This window comes from Cebus imitator, unplaced genomic scaffold (genome assembly GCF_001604975.1).
Source record: "Cebus imitator isolate Cc_AM_T3 unplaced genomic scaffold, Cebus_imitator-1.0 Scaffold106, whole genome shotgun sequence".
NCBI lineage: Eukaryota > Metazoa > Chordata > Mammalia > Primates > Cebidae > Cebus > Cebus imitator.
This window is the reverse complement of record NW_016107421.1, coordinates 5,972,189-5,977,340: the sequence shown is the minus strand read 5'-3', so window position 1 is coordinate 5,977,340 and position 5,152 is coordinate 5,972,189. Positions and strand designations below refer to the sequence as shown.

General features: G+C 55.5%; 1 long non-coding RNA gene across 2 annotated transcripts in view; it reads left to right on the top strand.

Moving 5' to 3' along the window:
* LOC108310699 overlaps positions 1 to 2,817 on the top strand; it is a 19,333-nt gene extending 16,516 nt beyond the window's left edge. Inside the window, exon 4 of one of the 2 annotated variants that reach the window (XR_005201728.1) lies at positions 2,466 to 2,817. This is a non-coding gene — a long non-coding RNA (uncharacterized LOC108310699). Of the gene's footprint in view, positions 1 to 317; positions 354 to 2,465 lie in introns of those variants that run through there. The other variant, XR_001827869.2, reaches the window with a different exon arrangement.
* The last annotated feature ends 2,335 nt before the right edge of the window (positions 2,818 to 5,152 follow it).

The following is a 5,152-nucleotide window of genomic DNA, read 5'->3' as shown; positions in this document are numbered from 1 at the left end:
AAATTCCAACCTGGCTTTAGTGTAGCATCAAATGACAGCAGGTTCTGAAGAAATATCAAAGTATTTTATCCCAAAATGTATTTATTTTACGTATCTTGAAATGGCCCTGCAAAGCTGTCTCTTGTGATGGAAGAATTCTCCTCTTTTTTCGGGTCTTTGTTTTCTGCTCCTAAAGAGATTAACTGAGAATCTAAAACCTTCTAAAGGTCTCCATTGCCTCCAGGGGTAGCCATCTAAGAGACCTCATCTATATAATAAAAACCTTGGTTTCCACAACCCCTTATCTTAACCCAGGCATTCCTTTCTATTGATTCCAGCTCTCTGGATGATAACTGAAACTTTTTAACCAATCGCCAATCAGAAAATCTTTGAATCCGCTTGTGATCTGTAAGCCCCCACTGCACTCCACGTTGTTCGACTTTCTGGACTGAACCAATGCACGCCTCACATACTTGGGTGATGTCTTCTGTCTCCCTAAAACATACACAACCGCGTTGCAAGCCAACCACCTTGGACACATGTTCTCAGGACCTCCTGTGGCCACGTGACGGGTCATGGTCCTCACATTTGGCTGGAAATAAATCTCTTCAAATATTTTATAGGGTTTGGATCTTTTTCATCCGCATGATGGTTAATAGTGTCAACTTGACTGGATTGAGGAATGCCTAGATCTGTGGGAAGCATTGTTCCCGGGTGTGTCTGTGAGGGTAATGCTGGCTGGGGCTGACATTCTAGTCGGTGGACTGGGAGGGGAAGACCCACCCTCAGTGTGGGTGGGCACCATCCAATCGGCTTCCGGTGCAGCTGGCACAAAGCAGGCGGAAGAAGGGGGATACGCACTGACTGAGTCTGCATTCTCTTCCCACGCCTGCTGCTTGCGTCTTCTCCTCCTGCCTTTGGACATCAGACTCCAGGCTCTCCAGCCTTTGGACGCTGGGACTTGCACCAGTAGCCTCCCGGGGGCTCTCGGGCCTTTGACCGCAGGCTGAGGGCTGTACCGCCAGCTTCCCTGGCTTTGAGACTTTTGGACTCAGACTGGGCCACACCATTGGCTTCCCTCTTTTCCAAGTCTGCCGACAGCCCACTGTGGGGCTTTGCCTGGTAATCCTATGAGCCAGTTCTCCCTGCTGAGCTCCCTGGCATACATTCTGTTGGTTCTGCACTCCGGAGAGTCCTCACTAGCACAGCCTACCTCCATGTCTTTGCTGCTCCCTCCTGCTTGGTAGCCCGGAGCTGCCTGCACAACCTGGTCCAAGGCTGAGCCGTCCGTATTGTCCCAGGGACTGCCCCAGGGATGAGACGTGGCTGCACACCCGACCTAGCTAGAGCTCATCACAGGCCCTCCTGTGTTTTCTGGCTGCAACTGGCAAGAGGGCCCCGCATCTCCTGCTGTGGGCCTCCCTGCCCTTGCTGGGCCCCTGAGCCCATCAGGCTGTTCTGGCTGACACTGAGTGCAGTCGGATTCCAGCACTTGCAGCCAGGGTCCTGCTCAAGCAGGTACCAGTTTACAGATGGGCCAAGGATGAGGCTGTGTGAGTGAGCAGGTGGGGCAGGGTGTGACTGCCCACCACCGTGTTCTCAGGGAGGGAGGCGGATGGCAGAGACAGATGGGGACAGATTACTGGGGAAGGCTGACGGGACTGGGGCTGCCACAAAGGACGATGACCTGGGTGCCTTCAGCAACAGGAACTTGCTCTCTTCAGCTCTGGGGGACAGAGGTCCCAAATGAAGGTGTGTCAGGGCTGTGCTTCCCCAAAGGGTCTCGTGGAGAATACTCTCGTCTCTTCCACCCTCTGGTGGCTCCAACCTCTTCTCCGTCTCTGCCTCCATCTCCGCACCAGCATGGCCCTTTCCTCTTCCTGTGTCTTCCCCTTGTCTCTTAGGAGGACATCTGTCATTGGCTGCTTAGGATCTTCCCAGATCACCTGGGATCATGTCATCTGAACATCCTTCATGTAATCACATCGTAAAGGTCCTTGCTCCAAATAAGGAAACATTCACAGGTGTTGGGACGTGGGCGTATCTTTTGTGGGGCCACCATTCACCTACGACAGGTGTGGTGTGGAGTTGGGAGGCGGGCTGGGGTGCAGTGACCAGACGTGGGCACCGCAGTGCCAAAGAACCTGCAGAGTCAGCCTAGCTGCAGCTGTGCCCTGGGGGAGCTGAGGCAGGAAAGGGCTAGGCGGAGGCCTGGCCCACGTGGAGAAGAAAGTTAATGAAATCGAAGGACAGCCATGCAGGGCCTGAAGAGGGGTGCTGAGGTGTAGAATTTACCCTTTGCACCCCTGTGGGGGATCTGTGAGGACCAGCATCAGCCGCTTAGCCCCTGGGATATGCTGATTTCTAAACAGACTGACCCTCAATTTCCAACATGAGCCGCACGTGCTGAGGAGGCCATGATGAATCTCCTGCTTGGAGTCGAATTTTTATAGCCTTCCCACCCTCTTCTCATTCCGTTCACACAGCTTATTTTAAATTCAGCAGTTCCAGGGCCTGCCCGCCCTAGGAGCAGATGCTGGGATTTCTTCTTGGAGCCTCTACAACTCCTCAAGCCTGACCGAGAGCATCCTCAAGTCAGGAGACAGAAACAAAGGGCAGAGGGACGCGCTTGCTGGCTTTCCCTTTCAAACGCCCGGCTCACCACCTCTGCGACTCTGGGCTGAGCCAGGGCCCGAGGCTGGCCCCAAGCGCTGCCCCGAGCGGGCGGCAGGGCTTGCTCCCTGCATCTCTCCTGATGACAGACTTCAGAGAATTTCTGGGGCGGACGAAAAGAGCATAATAAGTTTAATTTTGGCATTGTAAAGGTTATTATTATAATCATTTCCCTCTGAAGAATTGTAAATAATTCATTTGCAGAGCTCTAGTTGAAGTCTCTAATTAGATTCTCCTCGGGCACTCACAAAGCCCCTTCCTCCTCCCGTTGCGAAACCCATTTAGTTCGGTTTTTTGTTTTGTTTTGACCCCCTCTCCACTCAACATGCTAAGAAATAAGCCTTGTATTGTTTTTTGTGTTCTCAAATTCTGTTTCGGCAGCGTGCCCTGCGTGTGCCCCTCACCGGTGATGCTTGCGGAGGGGAGGGTGCTGAGGGTGAGAAGAGCATTCTTGCTAGGCCACATTTATGCTCCTTTCTTGGGGTCACGAGGCATCCCGGGAGTCAGATGCTCTGGTCCCAGCATGCCCTCGGATCTGGATGCCCGAACTAGGCAGAAGAGGGAAGGTCTTCGCAGGAATGGGACAGAGCTTTCCACAGTGACTCAAGGCGTTACTGGCTCTAAAATCCAGGGCTGTCTCTACCGGGTGTGATACAGGAGGCACAGGTCTCTGATGCCGCAGAAAAGGGCCCGGCCTCCCTCTTCCTGGTCCTCCAGATCCTTCTCCTGCGCCCACGAGTGAGCGTCCCCACAAGTGAGCGTCCCCACGTGTACTTGGAGAGCAGCAGCAGGTGCCAGTGCAGATGGCAGGTGATGCTGCAGGGGAAGGAGACAGGGTGGGCAGCGCCCACCTGCATGGGTGCAGGGGCTGGGGGTGCATGGGGCGGACTGGGAAGTATCAGATTGGCCCTGTTTCCACCTGAAGAGGACAAACGTGGCTGTGCAGCGGCACAGGCGTCCAGGAGGGGCTCTTGGAGGGAACACTGACGCGAACCGTCTGTCCTGGTGCTCTGCGGTCGCCCCATGCACCTGCCCCCGGGCCTGCATGGACCCCACGCGCTGCCGTGCCTCAGTCCCTGTCTGACCCCACCTGTCCTGAGCTTGGAGCCCTCGTGCAAGGACACAGCCCCGGGGGAGAGCAAGCCTTGCACCCCAAACGGCCTGGGATAGTTTTGAATTTAGGTGTGTGTGTGAGTGTGTGTGTGTGTGTGTGTGTGTGTGTGTGCCAGGAAGAAGGTGACTTGAGCATGTCCTGGGTCACCGAGAGGGTCCCGGTGCCTGCATTTGCACTTTGGGGCTGTTGGATGGGCAAGTGCCCCTCCTCCCTCCAAGGCAAGTGCCCTCCCTATGGTCTGCCTCTCTGCCTCTCCCACCCCCGTCAGCCCCCCACCCTGCATCCCCCCATCCTCGGGGGGCGTGGGCACCAGTGTGCCAGGGTGTGACGGTGCACGGCCCTGAGCATCCCAGGAGAGCTGTCCCGGAGGCCCCGACGGGCTGGACCCCTTCCCTCCCAGGCCGCGCCACTGGAAGCCCCCCGGCTCTGCCAGTCAGGGTGCAGCCTGTGCACTGCAGCACCACGGGCGGGCGGAGGGACCCCTCCTGGCGCAGGTTTTGCCTTTGAGCTTTCTTGGGTGGGAGGGAGCTGTCCCCGGCTGTGACACAGGTGACCTTGGTGAATCCTCTTGAAGGCCACGTGAGCGCCTCTGCAGGAGCTTGGCAGGGATGGGTTCTGGCTTTGGTGGCTGTGGCAGAGGAGAGGGTTAAATTAGAAGACCCATACTGACCCCCTAAAAGGGTCTTCTTGACGCTGCAGCACCGGCGCGGAGTCTGAGATGAACCGCCCTGAGGTTTGCACAATTGCAAGGCCGAGGTCAGGGGGCGCTGGGGACCCTGCCTGCCAGCAGGAGGGAAAGACCCTCCCTGAGGGGCCCGTGTGGGCTTTGATTGCGTGCCCAGGCTGAACACATCTATCCTGGATAACCTCTGGCATAAATCCGTAAGCTCCCTGGGCCCCAGCTCCATGGTGGGGCTTCACTCTGAGCGCCAGGGGCCGGCAGCCCCCATCCCCACATTCCTGTTCAGTTTCTGTGTCGCGCCCTAGACATTTGTGTCTCTCCCGAGGCCACCTCGCCTGTTTTTACGAGATGACTGGTTGTGGGAAGGCCCAGCTTGGACGCTGCCTTGTCTCCTTCTGGTATGAAGATAGCTGGATTGCAAGTTAGTAAACTCGTAAACTTGGTCTTATAAACACGCATCATTCCAAATGTGACATCACCTCTATGCACATACATCTTCCTAAACTCAAATATGCAAAAATACCTCCCAAGCAGCTGCCACATTGCAGAGAATTTAATTAAAGGAAAGGCCCCTTTTGGAAATGTGTTTATTTTACCGTAAAAAGGGATGGAGTTGCCCTTTCTGGAAGTTTTTGTCTCTAATTAAGCTTTGCCCTGATTACTGCTGTGGAGGTGGCACCTGGAGGAGTCCTGGAGGGAATGTC